General features: G+C 42.3%; 1 long non-coding RNA gene across 10 annotated transcripts in view; it reads right to left on the reverse strand.

Moving 5' to 3' along the window:
• The window catches only part of LOC146865865 (uncharacterized), a 186060-nt gene that overhangs the window by 41105 nt on the left and 120066 nt on the right, over window positions 1-24889 (reverse strand). For 3 of the 10 annotated variants that reach the window (XR_014976714.1, XR_014976712.1, XR_014976711.1), the window contains exon 4: window positions 22394-22478. The exons of 3 other annotated variants lie outside the window; for them this stretch is intronic. This is a non-coding gene — a long non-coding RNA (uncharacterized LOC146865865). Of the gene's footprint in view, window positions 1-22125; window positions 22273-22393; window positions 22499-24889 lie in introns of all 10 variants that reach the window. 4 more of the 10 variants (XR_014976716.1, XR_014976718.1, XR_014976717.1 and 1 more) reach the window with 3 other exon arrangements.

Here is a 24889-nt window from a genome sequence, read left to right on the forward strand (position 1 = left end):
ATGAAGATCCAGCGCTGCTCCAACAATTTCTGAACAACTGCAGAACAGAGTCCATGGAAGTGCCTCAGTCATGACAGACTTATTTATTTTAGTAGTATCTGTTTGTTTCACCTTTCGTGATGTTTTAATTCCTTTCCTAGTGTATTATGTACCATTATGTTGGAATAATTTGTTCTTTCTTCCTCCCATCAGGTGGCGATCTTGTGATCCCTTGTCTTTCCTTGTTCTCCTCAACATGCCTAGCAGATGTCCCTTCCTTACCGTTGTCCTGGAGTTTTCCGTTTCAGTGTCTCATATTCCTTATGTGGCTTCACCAACCCCGTTCTTCATTCTTTCTTGTGGTATGTCTATTTGTTATCATATTTTTTCATCAATTGTGTCTGTCATTTTGTTCCTTTGTTTTTTGTAGTACATGTTTCTTCTTACTTTTCTCCTTTTTATTTTATTTCTTCTTTCGCTTCTCTTTCTGGCCTTTTTTTTTCTATACCTGGTATTTCTCTTCTTACTTATTTCTAACTCTCAAGTTTTTCACTTCATGTTTCTCTACTCACAATCTCTCTTTCCAAGACTCTCTCTTATTTCAAATTTCTCTACCTTATTCTATCAATACTCCTCTAATGGCAATGTCATTCTCTCAAATTATTATAAGATGCTTTATATTCTATTACTTTTGTACATAATTGTTACCTTTTTTGATACAAGTTATATTTTTAGATGTCGTTGAATATACTTACATGGAATGTTAAAGGATTGGGTTCTCCCATTAAGCGGCAACGTGTTCTATCTCATTTAGCAAGTTTATAAGGAGATATTGTGTTATTACAAGAGATACATGTTAAAGAGGTTGAAGTTATCAAATTACGCCGTAATTGGGTAGGTCATGTCTTTGCATCTCTTGGTTCAGGGAAGCGTAATGGTGTTGCTATTCTCTGTCATAAGCGGTTAAATATCAAAGTTATAAACCAAGCCAATGACTCTGATGGTAGGTGTGTTACTGTATCTTTGTTGATTGATAAAATCCCCTTAAGTATTTTTAATGTGTATGCTCCCACTTTACAAGATACTTTATTTTGGCCCCAGATGCTCACCTCATTGATGCAATCTTCTGATGATTATCTCATTTTAGGAGGTGATTGCAACACAATTGTGGATCCTATTTTAGACCGAAGGTCCAATTCCCATTTCTCGCCCTCTCTCGTACACACTCAATTCACTTCCACTATATCCCAACGTTTTCTCGTTGACTCCTGGAGACTCTGCCATCCTACACTTCGGGAATACACGTATTACTCACCGGATCATTCTTCTCAGTCCCGGATTGACTACATTTTTATTTCTAAAGCTTTGACTCAACATATTACCCATGCTGAAATAGGCTCTATTTTAATTTCTGATCATGCCCCAGTTTCCCTGCGCCTAGATTTACTTCCTCCCTTACAAGGTACTAGAAGATGGAGGTTTAATAACTCTCTCCTTTTAGATCCCAAATTTACCCCAGCCTTCCTTGAGTTTTCATCCCTATTTTTTACAGAAAATGGGTCTCCTATGGTATCCCCTCAGGTGTTATGGGACACTTACAAAGCTGCTTCTAGAGATTTCATTATTTCATTTGTCTCCCGTAAAAGACGTGCCGCCTCTCACTCCAATTGGAACAATCTTATTATTTGACTAAATCTCATTCTGATTTAGATAAACTTCTCAAGGCCAAATTCTCTTTTAATAAACTCTCCACAGAATCTGCAAATTTATTTTTAATCAAATCTAGTGCCAAGTATTATTCTGCACAAATAAGGCAGGTAATCTTCTTGCCAAGTATCTTAAAATTAAAAAAGAGCGAACAAAAATCGAATCTATTGTCTCCTCATCTAATATCACACTGCATAAGGACGAAGATATTCTGATGGAATTCACTAACTTTTATCAAAATCTTTATACTCCGGAGTCTCCTCCCCTGTTAACTGACATTGATCATTATTTATCCTCTATCCCCTCTCCTTCCTTTCCAGAAATCGATTTTGCCCCCTTAGAAGCAGATATAGGTCCTAAAGACATTCTAGACTCCATTCAGGTGCTTAAAAAAGGCAAAGCTCCTGGGTCAGATGGATTCACGATAGAATTCTATTTACATTTTTCCAACTGACTTGTTCCTAAACTTAACCTGTTATTTTCGTTCTTTATATCGTCCAAAAAATCTGAAGGCTCTTTTCAGGAAGCCTTAATTTGCCTTCTCCCTAAAGATAATAAGGACCATACCTTGTGTAAAAATTATAGACCTATTTCTTTAATCAACTTGGATTACAAGATATTTGCAAAAATTCTAGCGCTTCGTCTCGACAAAATTTTACCTAAATTAATTGGTAAAGAACAATGCGGCTTCATAAAGGGTCGTCACCTTTCTGACAACACCCGTCTCTTTTTCAATGTATTAAGTAAGTCTCATTCCTACCAGCACTCTCTAGCTGCTGTTGCATTAGACGCTGAAAAAGCATTTGATAGGGTTAATTGGCAATTTATGTTCGCAGTTCTTGTTTGGTTTGGTTTTGGCCCGAAATGTCTTGCTTATATTTCTTTACTATACTCCTTTCCGAGATCCTTTATTTTAGCTAATGGTCTTGTCTCCTCTTCGTTTCCCCTCTTCAGAGGTGTCCGACAAGGTTGTCCCTTTTCTCCTCTTCTTTTTATTTTGGCATTGGAACCCTTCTTGACAAAAATTCGAGAGAATAAGGATATCACCGGCTTCCCATATGGGGATAAGCATTTAAAACTTTCTGCCTATGCGGACGATATTCTTTTATTCATTTCCAACCCCCAATCCTCTATTCCATCCTTTTTATCTGAAGTCTCTGATTTTGCGAAGGTATCAGGTTATAAACTTAATGTTGATAAGTGTGAAATTCTCCCTCTGAATAAATGTTGTTTCCATGCGGATTTTCTGGCCTCTTCTTTCCATTGGAGCCCGGCTAAGATCAAATACTTAGGTTTGTGGTTTAAATCCTCTATTAAAGATACTGTGGCACTAAATATTAAAAACCTACAAACAACTCTAAAAGATTCTACAACTCGATGGCACCCCTTGTTTTTATCATGGTGGGGCATACTAGACTATTAAAATGATGTTAGTTCCAATAATTTTGTTCTATCTTTTTAATCTTCCAATTAATATCCCTAAATCCTGCTATAAAAATATATACTCCACCTTATCAAAATTCTTATGGCACCATAAGAAAGCTAGGATGTCTTTTGCAAAACTTAAGTGCCCTAAACAGTTGGGTGGAGTTAACTTTCCAGATTTTGCTTCTTATCATACTTCATTCTTTCTTAAGCATTCTGTTTACTTATTATCTGACCATATGTCTGATATCTCTTCTCAGCCTTTATGGGTAGACATTGAATCCTCTTTCTTTCACCCTTTCAATTTTGAAGAATTTGTGTCATTGTCCCATATTCCCAAACAATTCTCTCTCCCCATTCTTAAAAACTCTCGGAAATTATTTTCTCCTCTTTTTCTGGAAGGTTTAGATGATCGTTCACGTTTTTTACAATCCCCCTTGTGGTATAATCCCCTTATTAAAATAAGAAATAGGACGCTTTTTTGGAAGGACTGGAAGGATCTTGGCCTTAGTTGGACTAACCAACTTCTTCATGAAGGTACTTGTATCTCCTTCTCTGTTCTTCAATCCCGTTTTTCTTTACCAGTATCCTTTGAATCTAAATATAGACTACTGAGTGCAGCTGCACAGAATAGTTATGATTCCCTCTCTGAGTCCATCACTCATACCAATTCCTCTCCTCTTCCTCTCCCTTATTTACTTGCTTCTTCTTCCGCTTCTCAAATCTACAAAAAGTTACGAGATACTTCTAGCACTCGAGATAAATCTAAGGTAGAAAAGGACTGGGAGTCAGATTTAGAGGACTCATTTTCTGTCCTCATGTGGCAGAAAATTTGGACCAAGATAAGGAAATCGTCTAGAGCACCTAATACAACCCAAACACTATTTTTTATATATAATAGACTTTTGATTACTCCTGCCAAATTACATATAATTGATCCCTCCATTCCCTCCACTTGCTGGTCTTGTTCAGCTTCACTGGCAGATCTTAAGCATATGTTGTTTACATGTCCGGTGATTTATAAGTTTTGGAACGATGTGTGGCAAAAGATTAATAAAAAATTTCCACCCATTTCCCCTTTACTCTTTCACATATTTTCTTAGGCAGTCTTTCAGACATATGGTCTTCTTCTATTATTAACACTTCCATTATTGATCTACTTATAGCTGTAGCGTTTCAGCAAATCACTAAATCTTGGAAGGATATCTCGAATATTTCTTTTCAAGCTTGGTGGTATGGGGTCTGTTATCATCACAGATTAGACAGGGCCTATGTTTATCCCATTACACTTGCTATTAAACGTGACTTATTATGGTTACCCATTACAAATTTTTTTAATGTAGCTGCACATTCCCTACCTTTACAAACTCCTTGTACAGAAGAAGTTCCCAAACCTCCATAAAATATTCCTGATGGTTTCATGTATATATTCATATAGAGTATTTTATGTTTATTTTATGCATATGTTATTGGAGAAGTCTTGTTATATTTAGTGTATCTGTATATACTTTTTGCATACTTTTATATACTAATGTTTACGTTCTTAATGCATATGTTTTGCTCTATTAATTAATATTCTCTTTCCCTCTCCCTTCTCTTTCTTTCCCCTGTATCTTTCTTTCTTCCCCTCGCCTATGACATTGTTTGCATTTGAGTTGTATCTAGACATTATGCTCTATTGTTATTCTTGTATTTAACTTTCAATAAACTTTCCTTTAAAACTGAAAAAAAAGTAGTATGTAACTGTCAGAATGTGTTTACTAGCATTGGCAAACTGTTAACTCCTACTTGTCGACTGTGCACTTCTATATGACCTTATATGTACATAAAACCTTCTCCTGTACTTGTACCGCCCTCTTTCAAGCCCCTGTGTGGGTATAAAAGGACCATGCTCCTTCTGTTCAGTGTGCTACTTCATTCAATACCGAAGGGTGCTGTGTGAATGTAGTTACACCTCATGAGGTTTATTAAACTTTGTATTTTCTATTCCAGTTTCTGTGCCAACTTCTTCCTATTGGTTTGAGGACTCTGAGCAGAGAAGGGTGAACCCCTTGCACTGGTAGGCCTAGCTGAGGTCCACTTCTACAGATCGATTACTCACACAATATATAACAAGTCGCCAGCAATGTCCCGAGGGCATCAGTGTCGATTATATTTCTGAACAACTTTTTATGATCTTCGGCAAAGCAGAATGTATCTTATGTATATTCAATCTACATAACAATGTTTTTAAATTTTTAGAATTGTTCTTGAGGTATTCACTTGTTTGGTCTCACAGGCCAGGGCCCAGATTTACTAAGGGCTTGACTCACACAAGGCGACGCAAGCCCTCAACACTCATTTACTAAACCGGGTTAAGCCTTTTACATTTACTAAGCCACATAAAGCCACCTTACGCGACTTTGTGTGGATAAAGGCCTCATTACGAGTTTGGTGGTGTGGGAGGGGAGCGGTTTACCACCGCCTGCTCCCACACTGCTAAACTCGTACACTGCCCGCCAGCCAGATTATAATACAAATTGTTGTCTGTCGGGCGGGCACCATGGCGGTCTCACGGCGGTGCAGTGAAAAGGCTCAATGAGCCTTTAATACGCCCTCTCTGTGGGACTGCCACAGCACACTCCAGCACGACATGGACTGTTAGGTTGGTTATGTTAAAAGTTCAACATCGTTTATACAAAATGGATAGACGAATACGGAGAAACACCATTAATTTATAGGTGCGTTCATCGCATTGTGACCGAACGCAAACAAGGATCTTCACTAATAGCAGCCAGCGTAACCATGCAATAATTAAATGTGACTATATTACAGTTTGAGCATGGCCGTTACCTATCTAGTCTACATCTAAAGATGCTATACCGTAACTTCATACCCGTGTTCATCCTTTTCTAACCGAGTACAAAGACGTGTGTCTCACAGGTGGCAGCCGGCTGGTTCATATATATTTAAAAAGATAACTGAATGTGCCTGTATTTAAAGCGGAACACAGCCGTTTCACGCCTTATCCACAGTGGGACATATCCATTTTCTTGCTAAAATTTAAATGCTACTTTACTGGAAGTCGCGTAACTACGCCCATAGTGTTTATATTTTAAGGCAAACGATTAACGGTATTAGCCGTGAACTTTATAACTGTTGAAAAAATATACCTGAAAGTAACCTAACATATTTTACATTCTTAGCTTTAACCAACAGCGCTAGTTGTCATGCTTACCTCGATATGAATAATTCTTTTTATCTCGTATCTTCTGATATTTATTGGCGTGCTGCCTGACGATGGGCGACGGTTGGATACGATCGCGGCGTTTGGCTTCGCTTTATATGCGGTCGACCATTACTAGGTTTTGCGGTATGATTGTCACGAGTTTGTAACATTAATACGCTACGTGAGATGCTACTCACACAGCAAATTGCGTGAAACTCAGGTCACAGCTAGTACACCTTGCTTAATAGTGTTATGATGCTATCCTATGCATTATTGTTATTCATAGCCTATATTTTGTGGTGTGTGGTGTAGTGTAGCACTCTAGTCATCGCAGGGCTGCGCGATGACGTAGTACGCGGCGGCCATCTTGGTGATAACGCGATTAGCCCGAAGCCGCGGAGCACATCGGACGTCTCCCGGCGCTCTCGTTACAGATTGAATAATTAATCAATAAAGTTAATTACTTACACATATTAACTGTGCCAGAGTCCTTTGTTAAGGAGGAGCTTTACAACATTAAAACTGGCGACGAGGGTGGGATCAGAAAAAAACACCCAGGAGCAGCCCAGGAACCACGTGGGACAAGGGGCAGCACTCCTGCGACTCGAAGAAGTTGAGGCCGGCTCACGCAGGCACAGACAGTAAGGAGAGCGCGGCAGAGGGGAAGCGCTAAGCCAAACTAGCGCAAGAACAGTCCAGAACATAGCTGGTATAAACGAGCCAACTGTAGCCGGTGCAAGCAACCACGTGCAAGAAGGGTAGGAAGTCCCCACCCAGCTACACCCCCAAGGTACGTGGAGAAGCGGAAGGGAACAAACGCAACAGGAACAGGCATTGCCCACAGGTGTGAAGAGCAGTGGGCCAAGACAGCGACTGGGAAGCGCAGAGGCTACAGACCTCGTTCGCGAAAGACAGACGGAACGCCTGAGGCCCTGGCGGAGCAAGCAGAACACAGATCAGGGGGTGGAGCTGCATCGCAACAGAGCCCCCCATGCCTACCCAAGCAAAGTGTGCCAGGCAGCCCAAGGGGTAAAGAAGAGTCACCAGGAAGAAGAGCGGAAATGTGTGCTCAACCGTCCTCACTCACGACACCCATTCCATTCCTACCAAAACCAGGAGATCCATCAATGAAGGGGGAAGACTGGAGAGAATACTTTATGAACTATCTGGAAGCCCTGGAGGACGAGAATGGAGAAGCATTTCCCAGCAAGAGAAAGAAGAGGATATTACTTCACAACCTAGGTCCAGAAGGAATCAGAGTGTTCCAGAACATAGTCCCGACTCCACGACAAGCGGCAGACGACGACGTGTTCCAGCATGCGATTGATGACCTGAATAAACATTATAGGCCAGCAGTGTGCACGTCCATAGACCAATACAACTTCCAACAGAGGAAACAGGCAGCGGGGGAGTCCATAGACGAATATGTGGCAGCGTTGAGGAAATTAGCGGCCACGTGTAAATTTGGCACGTTACACGATGAATTCATCAAAGATCAGATAGTAATGCATACCACGAACGCGACGATCCAGGACAAGCTGTGGGTAAATGGAGAGGCGACTTTGAAGGAAGTCATAGCCATGGTGAAGAAAGCGGAGCTGTCGAAAAGATGTGCGGAAGCAGCGAAGAGAGACAGCCGCTAGGCCCATGGTGAACAAAGTCACCGAAGCAGAACCACCGAAAAAAGGCAAAGGAGCTACGGGGGACACGAGAGCACAAGCCAAATGGACGCCCAAGTCAGGACCGGCGAAGAAACCGGGTAATGATAACAAGAACACGTGTTACAGGTGCGGCAGTCTGTCACATCCAGCCTATGACAAGCGATGTCCGGCCTTTCGAGCCAAATGTAAGTTTTGGGATTGTAGGGCACTACGAGAAGGTTTGTCGCCGTAAACAAAAGAGAGCAGCGGTAAAATACGTTGTGCAAGAGACAGATGCGGAAAGTGAAGGTGAAGAAGAAGAAGACGGCGTGTTGTGTATAGAAGAAGACATACTGAGAATCAACTGCAACCGTTCTAAGAAACCCCAGTGCGACCTAGTGATAGGAGGTATACCGATAAAGATGGTGGCAGACTCAGGATCCCCGTACACCATAATACAGACAACGGTATAGGATGAACACTTCAAAGAGCACCTAGGGCATCACATGGAACCTCCAGATATTCGTCCAGTAACATTCACAGGAGACCCTATTCCTATGGTGGGATACAGAAGATTAAAATTCGAATTGAAGGAATGAAGTGCAAGATGCAAACTATATGTGGCGGAAAAAGGCCCTTCAGTTCAGGGGTGGATCGACCAAGGAGATCTAGGAATACAACTGAACCCCGGAGGCGCCACACAAGTCCTGATGACCGGCGAAGAACAACAACCGGTTGCAGGAAAACTGAAAGAAGAATTTCCCATAGTGTTTGGAGGCAAGGTTGGCAAATTAACCAAATTCACACATAAGATCTTTCTCAAAACGGATGCGAAACCGGTGTGCCACAAAGTGAGGAATATCCCACTAGCAATTAGGGAGAAAGTACAACAAGAGTTACACAGACTAGAGGACAACGGCATCATAGAACCGATAACCAGTGCAGAGTGGTTGGCCCCCTTGGTAGTAGCAATGAAACCAAACGGCAAGGTGCGTCTGTGTGTAGACTTGAGGGAATTGAACAAAAACATAGTAGTAGAAATATTTCCACTACCAAGGATAGACGAAATGCTAGCGAAGACAAAGGGGGTGAAATGGTTCTCTACCATCGACCTCACCTCAGCCTACCATCAGATAGCCCTGCACCACACAAGCCGTAAACTCACGTCATTCATAATCACGTTTGGATGCTACCAGTTTCGCAGGATGCCATTTGGACTGGCCTCGACAGCGGCCATATTTCAGAAGCTCATGCACAAGTTATTCAAAGATGTAGAAGGCGTTCAGTATTTCCAAGATGACATCTTGGTGATGGGCAAGAACAAAGCAGACCACGACGCCAAGTTGTCCAAAGTCCTACACGTCTTAGAGAGAAATGGGCTCACAGCAGAGTGGGGCAAATGCCGGTTCGGGATGACATCGGTCACATACTTAGGGCATGAGATCAGCGACCAAGGCATCACACCCAAACAATCCAATGTCAAAGCAATATGTGATGCGCCAGGAAGAAGTAAGGTCATTCCTAGGCATGGCTGAATTCTACAGCAAATTTGTACCGCATTTCGCCACTAAGACACACCACTTACACCAACTCCTCAGGGATAAAACAACATTCAAGTGGACAGAGGAGACTCAAGAAGAATTCCAGAAGATCAAGACAGATATCAGCACATCAGTTCCCTTGAGCGGATTTTATCAGCAAGCAAGATCAGTATTGACAACAGATGCGAGTGAAAGGGGCCTAGGAGCAGTCCTAATGCAAGAGATGAAGGACGGGGAACTACCCACCCTCAGCTTCGCATCCAGATCCTTATCACCTACGGAGCAAAAGTACAGTGTAGAAGTTCCGCCAATTCTTATGGGGTACAAGATTCAAGATAAGAACAGACCATAAACCTCTGGTCAAAGTCCTCACATCATCTGGACATGCCAATGCGACCCCCCGCATTGTGAAAATGACTTTGAAATTATTGGATTACAGGTATGATGTAGAACACATCCCGGGAACCAAAAATAAAGTAGCAGACTACCTCAGTCGGGCTGCAGCCATGGAGTAAGCTCCGAGTGAATCTGAAGAGGAAGACATTAGAGTGGCGTTCACAGAAGAGCATGAACGAGTGATAAGCAAACAGGAGTGGAAGGAAGCATACGAGACCGACGCGGACATCGGAGGGGTCAAACGGTTCACACTGGGAGGATGGCCAGAGAAGAGACTTATGGAGGCAGCGATCAGGAAATTCTTTGAAGTTAGAGAGGAGTTATCAGTATGTGACCGAGGGATCTTTCTGCAGAGAGGTGAAAAGGTAGTTCCGCCCAACACGCCGGTGCCACGCTTACTAGCCATCACACATGAAGGACACCTGGGCATTGTAAAAACGAAGCTCAGGGCGAAACAGATGTACTGGTGGCCGGCAATGGATAACCAAGTAGAGAGGCACGTGCGAGAATGTGAACAATGCCAAAGAGCGGACAAGTCCCAAAGCATGATGCGTCCACCCTTAGGGAAAATCGACAACCCCATTAACCCTTGGGAAGATCTGTCGATAGACATCTTGGGGCCAATACTGGATAACCAGGGAGTCCAGAAATACGTAGCGGTACTTGTGGACCGGTACTCCAAGTGGCCAGAAGTGGACATACAGGAAGACATGGACGCTGTCAAAATATTACATTTTCTCACAAGTTTTCCTTAGAGAAGGTATTCCACGCTCTCTCCTAAGTGACAATGGGCCTCAGTTCACATCGGAAAAATGGAATGCGTACATGGGAAGGAATGGAATAAAAGTCAAACATACTTCCATATACCATCCAGCAGGGAACGGATTAGCCGAGAGGTCATCATGGGCTCGATACAGTCAGCGATAGGAGCTGGGAAGGACTGGGAGAAGGAACTAAAGTGCCTGTTGTGGGCATACAGGATTACCCTGACCAGCATAGGATACAGCCCCTTCCAGATTCTCAGAGGTTGAGACCCATTCACGAAAGACAATGGTGTCTGGAAGGAGTGCACAATCACGAGCAAGTGGTCTCCAGCTGTAGTGCAACATAATCTGGAAAAGGCACAGAGAATATATACCGAATATTTCAATAGGAGGAGAAATGTCAAAGAGACGGAGTTAGAGAGAGGAGAATGGGTTCGAGTCAAACTAGCCCAGTTAAGAAGAAAAGGCGACAGCAAGTTTAGTGCACCCATGCAAGTAGAGGAAGTCTACATCCGAGCAGCCTTGCTGAGCGATGGAAAGGTTTGGTCCCAGGACAGGATGTCCAAATGCAACAAGATCTTGAGATGGAGTGAAAAAGAAAGTGGACAGACAGCAACGCCCCGGATACAAGAGAAGGCGGTCAATCCGGAGGGAGCAGGAACGGGAACAACCCAAAAAAAGTTCGAAAATAGGAGGGATCCAGGCGATGAACATTCGGGAAGCACCACCGTGTCGCCGTGCAGAGGAGTTCCCTGGAGTGTAGGAAGAAGTGGAACGAGGAATTCCCAAGAAGCAGCTGAGTACACCTCCAAGACTCTGGTGAGGCGCACCCGCACGGGTAGAGCTGTGGTAAGACCGTTGAAGTACAGAGACTTTGAGATGGGAGAAGGGAACGAGTCCAACAGCAAGTAGCTTGAGAGACTATACCTTAAGTGTGAAATGTATATCCATAAAGGGAGGAGATATGTAGTATAGCGCTCTAGTCATCGCGGGGCTGCGCGATGACGTAGGACACGGCAGCCGTCTTGGCGATAACGCGATTAGCGCGAAGCCGCGGAGCACATCGGACGTCTCCCGGCGCTCTCGTTACAGATTGAATAATTAATCAATAAAGTTAATTACTTACACATATTAACTGTGCCAGAGTCCTTTGTTAAGGAGGAGCTTTACAACATTACATATGGTAGTAAATATTACTCAGTACATCTGAGGCAAATTCCGAATTAGTAACTGTTAGCCAAGGCATAAAATAGATAGAGCGCATGGGCTGTTTATTTAATTTTCATTTCCATTATTTAAATTTCTGTAGTAAACTAAATTTGGGTCATTATTAAAAATTAAAATAAGTGAAACATGCAAGGCTGTTTATTTAGTTTCTGCTTCTATTATTTTAATCTCTATGTCGACAACCCTATGTTGTTTACATAAAGATGAAAATATTGTTGGTACTGCCAAATAATGTAGTATCATATGATTCTCAATTCCTTGTCTCTGGCACAAGGTGAACATTATTTTAAGTATCATCTATTATCTATGACCTATGAACAGGTAACCACCATGTGTCGTTGTTAACTCTGTTTGAATGGATTTTAATTAGGATAGGCACCTTCCAACTTCCGAGCATATGGTTTTATACTGAATGCAGACTAAAGCAATTGTTAACGTGTTTCGCGCCTTTTCTCATCCATTTAGAAATGTTATGCAAAAGCATCTGTCTGCACCATCATTTTATAGTAGATCTTCAGTGGCAGCGTTCAGGCATGTATCATTGCCGTCTGTGGTGGGCTAATGTCTTAGACTGAAAGTCGTTTTTTTGAATAAAGCTATTTGACTTATCATAACGAAACAGTAGAGAACGTGATTTAAAGGTATCCTTTAATGGAGCCAGGCATATTTTAACCTAAGCTGCATAAATCCTACACAGGCATGGTGATGCATATGGATGAAAAGACAAGAAGCTAAACACGCACAAATTTTAGATTACTGGCCACGCTATGCGTTGATGTGCCGTAGAGCAAACCATTTGCAGATCGATTACTCACACAATATATAAGACGCCAGCAATGTCCCGAGGACATCAGTGTTGATTATATTTCTGAGCAACTTTTTATGATCTTCTGCAAAGCAGAATGTTGCTTATTTTTATTCAATCTACTTAACAATGTTTTTTAAATTTTAGAATTGTTCTTTAGGTTTTCACTTGTTTTGTCTCAAAGGCCAGGGCCCAGATTTACTAAGGGCTTGACTCACACAAGGCGACGCAAGCCCTCAATCCTCATTTACTAAACACGTTAACCCTTTCACATTTACTAAGCCACATAAAGCCACCTTACGTGACTTTGTGTGGATAAAGGCCTCATTACGAGTTTGGTGGTGTGGGAGGGTGGCCTCAAAAACCGCGCGACTAGACCATTACCATTTATGACTGTTAAAAAACAGTCTGTTTGACACCGCTACGTAGTTTCACATAAATCACATAGACTATCCCGTGGGAACAGATAAACATGGTATTTATCCCATCTACGCATTATTTAATGATTTCAACACTTAACAAATCGAGGTAATGCAACTCCTCCCCCACATAGAACTAAAAGTAAGACGTTCTCATATTGAAAATACGATTGTTAACGTTTTGATAATCACACATTACCCTATAGATGTTTACTAGCCTCCTCATTTTGATTGCGTTTACAGGTTTGTCCCTGATGAAGGGTTCGAGGTAACCTGAAATGCATTGGACCTTAAGCAAACATCTGAGTAACAAGATGTCGCATATGCTTTAAAGACAAAAACTAACTAACATTATTGAAAACTACATATGTTGAAAGAAGCAATGAATAAAATTGCTAAACACATGAACAATTGAATCGTTTTCTTTCCAGTGTGCCCAGGGGGACACACTCAAGCTTGATTGTGCTATCTTTTGTTGGAGGGTGGCGGTTTACCACCGCCTGCTCCCACACCGCCAAACCCGAACACTGCCCACCAGTCAGATTATAATACAAATTGTTGTCTGCGGGCGGGCAGCATGGTGGTCCCACGGCGGTGCATTGAAAAAGCTCAATGAGCCTTTAATAGCCCCACTCTGTGCGACTGCCACAGCATACTCCAGCATGGCATGGACTGTAAAGTCCATGCCGGAACAGGGTGGGTGCTTGCACACACAGGGGTGCCCCCTGTGTGCACCTAGATGCATGGGGCAAGAAGGGCCCTGCAGGTCCCCCTTTGTTTACTCACTGCCAGCTTTTGCATGGCAGTGCTGACCATCATGTAAGGCTGGCAGGTGGGAAACTCATGCATGGAGATGCCGCAGCAGCACTGCCAGCATATTTTGAGCCCCTGACCATCGCACCACCACCAGGGAATGCGGTTCCCTGGTGGTTGTGGCAGTCACATTGTAGTCTGATAGCAAAATGTATAATATGGCGGTCAGACTGCCAGTGCATGGGTGGCAGGACCACCACCGCTGTGCCCCTGCAAGTCTCCTAATAAGGCCCTTAGTACATTTGGACTAACTCAAGGCAGTGTAGGTCGCTGCCTTGCATTGCTCTGCACTGTGAATGTGTTTCATGAGTGGAGCGTGGGTCTTCCCATGATTCCAACCATGGCTTTTGTTGCATTCCCAGATTTACTAAGACTAGCAAACCTGGGAATGCGTCAATATGCTACTCCTTACCAGGTGAGGCATAACAAGGAGAAATGTGTTTACTTCTCCTCATTATTTCCTCTTTCTATGTGTGCTACATTCTGCAGCACACACAGAACAAGCATTGGCATAGCCAATAGGTCTCACTTTTGGGACCTTCTAAGTATTTAGTTATGCAGCACATTATCCTTGGTGCAACCACATCAACTGTTGCGTGGCTAAACACTTATAAGGTCCCAAAGGCGAGACCTATTGGCTATGCCAATGCTTGGTGTAGTTGTGTGTGTGGTTGTGTGTGTGTGTGGTTGTGTGTGTGTGTGGTTGTGTGTGTGTGTGGTTGTGTGTGTGTATGGTTGTGTGGTTGTGTGGGTGGTGTGTGTGGTGGTGTGTGTGGTTGTGTGTGTGTGTGTGTGTGTGGTTGTGTGTGTGGTTGTGTGTGTGTGGTTGTGTGTGTGTGGTTGTGTGTGTGTGTGGTTGTGGGTGTGGGTGTGGTTGTGTGTGTGGGTGTGGTTGTGTGTGTGTGGTTGTGTGTGTGGTTGTGTGGTTGTTGTGTGGTTGTTGTGTGTGTGTGTGTGGTTGTGTGTGTGGTTGTGTGTGTGGTTGTGTGTGTGGTTGTGTGTGTGGTTGTGTGTGTGTGTGGTTGTGTGTGTGTGGTTGTGGGTGTGGTTGTGTGGTTGCACGTGTGTGTATGGTTGTGTGTGGTTGTGTGTGTGTTTGGGTGTGGTTCTGTGTGTGTGTGTGTGTTTGTGTGTATGTGTGTGGTTGTGTGTGTGTGGCTGTGTGTGTGTGTGTGTGTGTGTGTGTGTGGTTGTGTGTATGTGTGGTTGTATGTGTGGTTGTTTGTGTGGTTTTGGTTGTGTGTGTGTTGTGTGTGTGTGTGTGTGTGGGTGGTTGTGTGGTTGTGTGTGTGGTTGTGCGTGTGGTTGTGGTTGTGTGTGTGCTGGTGGTTGTGTGTGTGACAGTTATACTAAAGCATCTCAAAATAAAGGAACACATACATCGAGTTTGTGGAAAGAGAAAGCACGTTGTAAGTCAAAAGGGCGCAGCAAAGCATTAACACAACAACAAAACCAATAAGATCACTTAGCGAAGACTGAGTGCTGAAAATGGATACACAAAGCCCATCATCTTAAGAGTTCGATTGCAGCCAATGTGCACTCAAACCTGCCCCCTCCTTGTGAGTTGCACCCCATATTTCATGAGTTGTAACTGCTGCACCCACCATAGCACTTTGAGATCTAAAGCGCTACATAGGTCTAATCGATTAACCAGTCGCCAACATGCTGTGCTTTTAAAGAGAATGTGCCAAAAGTTTCCAGCTTCCTCATCATGTCCTAATGAAAGCGCCAACGAAAGGACTCCCTGAATGGTGCAACGGACATGCAACGCTGTGATCAGAAATAAACACTGTGAACGTTGTCCAGTTTCACAGTAACATTTCCTTAATGTTCTTTAAGTCACAAAACAGTAATACTAAAAGCATCTCAAAATAAAGGAACACAAACATAGAGTTTGTGGAAAGAGAAAGCACATTGTAAGTCAAACGGGCGCAGCAAAGCATTAACACAACATGTTCTTTGATGAGAACATCAAAGGGGTGCCGCGAAAGTGATCACGGGCGAAAGTGAAAGTGATCGCGGGCGCTTAATGAGCATGATGAGGTTTGCCAGCCTCTGCTCCTAAGCGTGTGCCCGTGCACATGCACTGTAGCTCTAGGCTGGCCATGGTAGCATTTTTTTGAGCGCTCACAAAAAGTCTCGCCAGACCAGCGCATGCGCTGGGTCAGGCGAGACCTAAAAAGGAAATGCCTCTGAGGGTTGTTTTTGTGCAGGAAGGTGTTCCTGCACAAAAACAATCCTTCCTTTCACTGAGACACCATTCCACCATGGCACAAGGGTACATGCATTGGCTCTAGGTAGCTTTCAGTGCACCAGTTCAGAGGGAGAGCAGGAACGTGATTGCTTTAGCCACTATGTACAAAATCTGACTGTACCTCTAATTTGCACTAAAGTATTTTCCTTTTCTATGGGGCTAAGCACAATACAAAACGACTCCAACAAGGCGGATATGGACTAATAATCACCATGTTTCAGAAGGATACCCTTAAAACCCATAAAGGTCGCTTGAAACAGTGGCAATCAATTTTGAATATATTCTTCTTTTTCAGTGCTTAATTTATGAAGGTGTTACTTTCTGGGTGATGGCTATGAAATGCCATTGATTGGATCCTAGGCTTATTTTTCATTGTCAGTCTCTAATCCAGGGCAAGAGAGAGACAAGCGAAAAAAGGTGGAAGAAAGAAATATGAAAACTGACAATGGAGAAAGTAGGGGTGAAAAACAACCTGCAAGAGAGAGATGAAGAAACTATGGGGTCTAGTCACAAAGATGACTGACATTTGTCAGTAATTTGCACATGCAATTTACTCATTCGCTTCTGAGAAACATTGCTACCTTGGGCTATTCACAAAATCAGAGTGTTAAGTTACTCAAAAGTGTAGATTTCCACCTCTCCATCCAAATTAAAAGTGGGTGGTGCCAAGCTTACAAGTATAAGTTACTGCTACGAAAAAGAAACTGTAGTGAGTCAAGCACCACTCACAGCTAATCCCTGATAATGCAACACCCTCCCATAGAAATCAACGGAGGTAGCAATTTAAAATGAAACCTCACAGGAAATATTGTTAAATTAAATAAAAAGAATAAAAATAGTTAAAAATATGAATAAATATAAATTAATGTTAAAATAGCTAGAACTAATGCATGTTTATTATTTAATTATAAACTATTTAAACAGCCTATTTTAATTTAAAACTGATGTTTAATTACATTTTAATAAAATATTATTAAATTACTTCTAAGTAATTCAATACAACACTTTTAGTAATTATGAATAAGAGCAACAGAACAGACACATCAGCAGAGTTACCCTTAAAAAATGATGGAGAGAATGGCATATTTTCTAACTATTACTCATTTCTTCACTGTTCCGGACATCACTCCCACAATACTGACTATCGGCTAGTGTTTCTAGAGCCTCTGATAATTCATTGAAATATGACTTAGTGTTTCTATTTCTTTGGTGACAAGTCATACATTTAAGACAATTATGAGGCATGACATGTCTTTGATCGATCGTATGGTTCATCAGTCTCCTCCTAAACTCTTTTAGTGGATATATTTTTAAAGCAGCTGTAGCTGAGGTTTGTATGCATAGATCTCTTACTGATTTCCCTGAACTAAGATTACTGCTATACACACATCTCCAAGATCTTGTAAGACTGGTGAGAACTGACAGCCATCTCAGGCCATGTCAGTTGCTGCCTTGCATTGCTAGGCAATTGGGAACCTGGAAGAAGGATGCATTCTTCGTCCTTTGCTTGCTTTGTTTTACATACCGGGCACCGTAATATTAAAGTGATGATTCTCAGTTTACTTTGTAAAGTAATATTGCAGAGAAATCAATCTACTTATTTCAAACTGAAATAAGTTGTACAACTCATATTGACTTAAACGAAGTAACAAAAATATCACCCAAACTTTGTACAGAAGTACCTACACTACATGTGATTTTTGATTGGGAACCAACCTCTTAGTAAGGAATGAAATGCGTCGTTGAGGCTAGCATCAAGCACGTCTATCATAACTTGTCTCTGTTAACTGTGAAGAACGTGTGTTGGTTAGCTGGGCAGCTGTTGGAACAGGTGCATGTGAATTTATATATAGCACCAAAAGATGTAGAGTTTTTCCATATATAAAACTGTGAGAAAGTGGATTGTTATATGGGGTGGATGGTAGTGCACCACAATTAATAATGTAATTATTCGTGTTAGATACAGAAATGGTTTCAGTAATCCAAACCTGAGCTTAACCCCTGGTAGCTATGAAACAGAGCAGAAAGGCTTAACTCAAAAAAATATGTTAAGTATTTTGAAATACTCAAACAGTAAATCATCAAAAGCAACCCAAAAATATCTCTCTCCAATTTATAGAAAGAAACAATAATTTGATAAACAGAATGAGAAGAAAATGACAGGAACCCAATAAGGGGAACACAAAAAATGGATTTTTAACGTTTTAAGTAAAAATAGCACCAAAAGTGTTAAGCGCCAACCACAGTCATTTGGGAACTAGGTACAATTTAAGGTTTACTACGATGGAGAATGGGTCAGATACAGAAACCTAGTTAGACCTGGTCAGAAGTTTACCTTCTGACTTAGGAGCTGATTTAGATCTTGGTGGACGGGTTACAACGGTGATGATGTGCCATCTGCCAAAATATAAATGCCTTAGGATATAATGGAATTTATATTTCGGCAGACGGTATATCCATCACCCTTGTGATGGAGTAACCCATCCACCAAGATCTAAATCAGGCCCATAGTCTCTGGAATTAAGTCAAAAAACCTCAGCGTAGCAAGACAGCAAACAGTGGATGAAGAGGGCATGAGGCCCAGCAAAACCATTGACTTTTGACAGGAAATCTCTAAAGAGAAGAAATTCAAAACTTGTGCTCTATTTTTTTTTATCCCTCATCAGTCATATGCTTTTGGTGCCTTCACTTGAAGACAATTTACACAATCAGATTTAGTCACTTTTTGGGTGGTCTGATTCCTCCAGCAGGACACGGCTGCAAGGTGCAGCCAAACAGGGCTCCACGAGGCTGGATACCCTCTTCACTGTGCCCCCCTTAAATGGATTTGATGCTGTAGAAAAGCGTCGGAGATACCTGAATCTTTGGACAAACTGCAATGCACCTTTGTTAGATTGACTTGGAAGGTTTGTTACAGTCTTCAGAGATCTTTGAAGCCAAAAGATTTCAAAGTCCCAGGTTTTTCAAGATGTTGGGAAGAGTACACTTTGACAAATTCAAGGGTCCCAGGACATCAGAAACAGCACTTAGGGGTCAAGACTCACTCCAGCAGAAGCCACCAGCAGGGCAGTTCCCTGGGCATGTTAGGTAGGGGGCTTCTTGCAGCTTTTAGCAGCCTTGTTACTTAACAGGAGGTCAGCCATGTGACCCTTGTAGTCCATCTCTTTTTTTCTGACTGTTAGCAGCAGCAAGTCCAGCCTTTTAGGCACTTACTTGTCTCAAAAGCAGGTGCTGTCTTTCTTCTGTGTTCCACAGGTCCAGTAATGTTCTGAAGAGGTTGCCCAGGGGTGCCACATTTATGCCTGGCACTAGCCTGTGGGTGGGGCTGACTCCTGGTCCATGGCTAATCAAATGGAAACCTACCCACTTTTGCAGCTGCTTCTGCTTGGCCTACTGTAAACTATCCCACAGTGCCTCTCTCACTGCCTAGGTCCAAGATGGTTAAACCCTTGTCCCCTTATGCAGAGCCTGCATGCCCACCCCGGGATGTGACCAGGGAAGTAAGCAATCCCTCCTCTGTGGACATGCCAAACCAGTTCTGGTGCACTACTGCACCACTAGGATTGGTGCCTGCCTGACTGACTGACTGGGGTAACGAAGAAGGCCCCTGCGCATGTGTCAGCTAACATTTGTCCATGACAGGGTAGGCCTCTTTAAAGTTAGTCATGTTCCTCAACACAGCCCAGATGGTCACCCTGTCACAGGAACAGAAACATCCCCACACCTAAGGCCTTTGACCTCCTCTGGTATCAGTTTTCACAGCTTGTCAAGGGGGCTATTTAGCTTCCAGATGACAGTTGGAGCTCATGCAAATGGGTCTCCAGAGGCTTTGAGTAGAGAAAATAAAACTTTCTAAAAGACGTTTCCTTAATAGTTATCGCAAATAAAATTTGAAACAACTATTAAAAATATTCTTTGAATTATATTTCTATCTGTTCCTAGCACCAAATTAGCATTATTAAATATAATCATGTAATCCAGTGCTTTCCTGTGGAACAGCCTGTGTTGTAATCAATGTTGAGGCTCATGTGTTCCCGCCTAGCGTTAGCCCCTTAGTACTCAATAGTCATTATGAAGGGTCTTGTGGCGGCGTTCTACAACAGGCAGTTATTTGCTGCTTGGGGCAGGGAGAACTGAGTCGAGAGCCGTTCCTGCACTAACCTTTAAATAAAAGTACTTGGTTATAACCTATCCAGTGTGAAGGAAATTCATTCAATTTTGACGACGACCGACCAAGTGGCAAGACACCGAACTCTCACCTCATCCAGTGTAAAGCGAATCCACAACGGCCGACGGCACAGCGTATCGGTTTCTGCATCCATGTCAAGGTCAGGTCAGGCTGTCTGTTTGCTATTTGTTAAGCAACTGTGAGCAGCTGTACTTTCCAGCCCGCGTACCATGTTAGAATCGAAAGCTGCATCCTACTATGCCTGACTGCTGCGTCGTTTAGCCAGGCAAGTGACGCCATCATTGCAGCTACTGAGATGCAGCTGGTTGCTATGATACACTGGTCAAGTTCCTTGCTTCCCTAGCCTTTGTTATAGAGTTTTCAGGGCAACCAATACTGCCATCAAGGTAGGTTGAAAGGCAGTTGGCAGGAGACATCGTCCGAGCTCAGTTGCTTCAAACTTTAGTAATGCTCTCATCACGCTGCAAGCTACTGTTTCTGTGCTGTCCCTATTTACACATCTAATCAGGCATCGCCCATTACTGTGCAGCAGTGTCTTTTGAAGTCGCCTGTCTCAGTTTTGGTGACAGGCACACCGCAGTTAAAGATTTATACAGATCTGGTGTTTGAAAGCTTAGTGGAAAGTAACAAGGTTTCAGCAAAATACATTCAAAGGCACCTGCTTCTGTTTTGGTGACAGCACACCACATCCAAGTATTAGTACACATTTGTACACATCTCGGATTTAAAAGCTTTGGCAGCACACCGCTTTCCTATGCAAAGAATTGCAATGTTTTTTAATGTTTATTTTTCATTTAAGACAATAACTCATTCAGAAAGTGTCTACATCCAGTGAGAGACATACTCTTTACAAAGAGGTTCGGTGCAATACACTCCAATTTGAGATTGATTATCCTTCAGCAAGTATGGAAGTTACGGCCGTTAACCCCTTCGCCGCGGCAGAAATTCCGCCACGGCGCTGGGGGGGTTTGGGGGCAGTTGCGGGTCCGCTGTGCTCATGACGGAACCACTCCGTCACGAGTCACGGGTGAGCTGTGCTCATGACGGAGTGGTTCCGTCACGTCTCCGCCCACTGCGCTAATCGCCCGCACAGGCGGGGAATTAGCGCCGCGTGGGCGGAGCGGCCGCCAACGGCCGCAGCATGACGGAACCACTCCGTCATGAGCACAGCGCACCCGTGGCTCATGACGGAGTGGTTCCGTCATGAGCACGGAAAGGGTTAATCCACCTCTAGTCTTTCTTTCTCAACCTGGTGTTCCATTACTGGAGTTGGAGGAATGGATAGACATTTTTTACAATTATCTCGAAGCGTTAGATGGCCTAGAATTTAATGAAGGGAGGAAAAAAGCAATACTTTTGAATGCGTTAGGATAGGAAGGCCAGCATGTGATTAAGTATTTACCTAAAGCACTTTATCAGCCACGACACCCAATGGAGGATGTGTATTTTGAAGCAGGCATGAGGTTGGAAATTAGGTTTGCGAGGAGTGCTAATGTGGTGATTAGAAGGCACAAATTCTACACTCAACCCCAACCTGTGGGTGAATCGGTAGATTAGATCACTACACGAGTTATCAGTTAAGTGTACATTTGGAGCGATGGCTGACGAGATAATCAGAGACAAACTCATTGTGCAATGTTGTAGTAGTAAGATGAAAGAGAGGTTGTGGCAGCTAAAGATCCTTCATTAAAAGATGCTATTGAAAAAGCAAAGGTGGTTGAGGAACCTGAATATTTTATGAAGACATTGGAAACTCACCAATTTTCAGTTGCCACATAGCAGTAGATCAATGGATAACATGGAGCCATCTCAAATCGAATGCTTCCAAAAGGGCAATACTCATATGTGGCAATTGGAAAAATGATGACCCACTCGTCACTTGGTCTGAGGATCTGGGAACACCACCTAAAGTATCAAATGAGGTAAGAAAACCATGGACTCCAAGCTATCAATGAATGCCCAAGTGGACAATCTAACAAGCACAAGCTTTGTTATTATAAAAACTCTGCAACACATCTTCCCCTACCTGGGATTTCCACATGAGGTCCAGGCTACCATTGCTCCTGTTCTGTCCAAACTCGATTATGCCAATAGCCTCTACCACGGATCACCTTTAACAACAATGAAAAGACTACAATGGATTCAGAACTCTGCTACCAGACTGCTCTTACATATAAAGTCACAATCCCACATCCCCCTTGCTTTGAAAGGCCTACACTGTTTACCCGTTGCCAGAATCTCCACATAAAAGCTGCTTTGTATCACCAACAAAGTGATACATGGAACAGGACCGCTCTTCATCAGGAATAAAATCACAAAATACAATCCACAAAGGAATCCCCGCTCTAAAGTGGCATCTTGCCTCTATATCCCATCATACAATAAAAACAACATAGATGGCACACCCTTCTCTGTTCAAGCAGCCAAACCATAGAACTCTTTACCACCAAACATATTATTCATGTATAGCCACCTTATTATCAGAAACTGCTCAAGAATGGCTCTTCCTCACATAACTAGCATACTCAAACATAAATATACAGCATGTCCCTTGATATATAAGCATTTATTTGGACTATAGATGTGCACCTACATATGTGTATTGCTTTGTATAAACATGTATGATAATTATGATTGAAAGATATGGATATCCATTAGTTCTGATTAACAAATGTACATATTATTTAAATTTATATTATTCTATGTTTAACATGCATATATGTGACTGCATACATTAGTAAATCTTTATTCATAACTATTTATCTACAATTGCTTCACTATTAAATTACAAAAAAATAAAAAAAACATTAAAATTAATTTAAAGCACAGGGACACTTGAAAGTCTGAGTTTATAAAATGTAACTTTATTCTCCTTATATAGCCTTCGTTATACATATATACATTCCATGTACTTATGTATCATTATATTTAATACTTTACATCTAATGCAGCATATCCAATGCATTACCCTATATCTCACCCTACATCTCTCACAATATATCCTCCACCTCCTCTCTGACTCAACTCAAACCACATTCTACTACTCTCTCTACTACTCTCTCCAATGCACTACCCGATTTCTCACCCTATACCACTCTCAACATATCCTCTACCTCAACTCTCTGACTCATCTCAAACCTCTTTCTAGTATTCTTTTCAATGCACCAACCTATTTCTCACCTTATACCTCTCTCAATAGATCCTCTAACTCCACTCTCTCATTCGTCCAAATCCCATACCATTGCTATGATTCTCAAGATAACCCTTTCTAGGCTCTTACTTCCTCTACTCCCCCTTGCATCCACATCATACCTCTCTTACTATTAAGATCTCCCAAACATGCCTTTCTAAACCCACCCCTCTGACTCTTCCCCCTCCCCTTTACTCATCTCAAACCCTCCTACTGCTATGAACTCCAAAACAATAACAAAAAACTTTCTAAACCCTTCCCTCTACTATCCTTCCAATTTTCTTTTTCAATCCAAATAACAGACTAACATGTCCACCGCTCAAATAAATGTTATATTTCCCTATACTAATTCCCCACTAATCCTGTTTGGGTTCCGGAGTAGCGTGCTACCTGCCAAAAATCGCTTCAACACCTCATCATGGGTAGCAAGCGCTATATAAATACAAATCCTTCCTTCTTCTATCCTTCCACTATCCTTTCACAGTCCAAATAGCAGACTAAAATGTCTACCGCTCAAATGAATTTCATATTTCCCTAGACTAATTCACCACTAATCCTTTTTTGGTTCCGGAGGAGTGTGCTACTCTCCAAAAAGCACTTCAACACCTCATCAGGGGTGGCAAGGACTATATAACGGCAAATCTTTCCCTCTTCTATCCCTCCACTATCCTTCTCAATCCAAATAACAGAATACCATATCCACTGCTCAAATAAATTTCGTATTTCACTACACTAATTCACCACCAATAGGTTTGGGTTCCAGAGTATTGTGCTAGTTGCCGAAAAAGCGCTTAGACGTATCGTCAGGGGTAGTAAGTGCTATATAAATGCAATTAAATGTATGCACTAGTGAGGTCATCATAAAAATATATGATTGTAAAGAGTTCGGCTAGCTGGTAGCAGTACAGAAACATTTCACTTGCACTGGATAACGGACGTACTGAAATGAGTGACTTCCACATTCGTATGCATGTATATCTCTGCAAAGACCAGTGCGGAACAAGTCATATTCATATTAAGTGAAAAGATTCCGGTCAGTAAATAACACAATAGACAGGTTTCAGACAATGTATTTATACCAGAGCATATTCGTGGGCGTACACTGACACCACGATTTCATTTCTAACAAAACCAGCACTGTGTGATCTTGCACATTCACATATTACCACATATATCCAACCCCAAACACTTCATCAAGCACTGGTCAATGTCAATCTGTGCTTTACCGACATTTTTGCACAGTTCTCAGAATCCACAGAGGGTTGAGTGGCGTTATGGAACTGGTCAACTGTCAAGGAGTTTATCAGGAGTAGGAGAGGATGTTAGCTCAGA

The sequence above is a fragment of the Triturus cristatus genome, chromosome 2_1 (assembly GCF_964204655.1).
Source record: "Triturus cristatus chromosome 2_1, aTriCri1.1, whole genome shotgun sequence".
NCBI classification, from domain to species: Eukaryota; Metazoa; Chordata; class Amphibia; order Caudata; family Salamandridae; genus Triturus; species Triturus cristatus.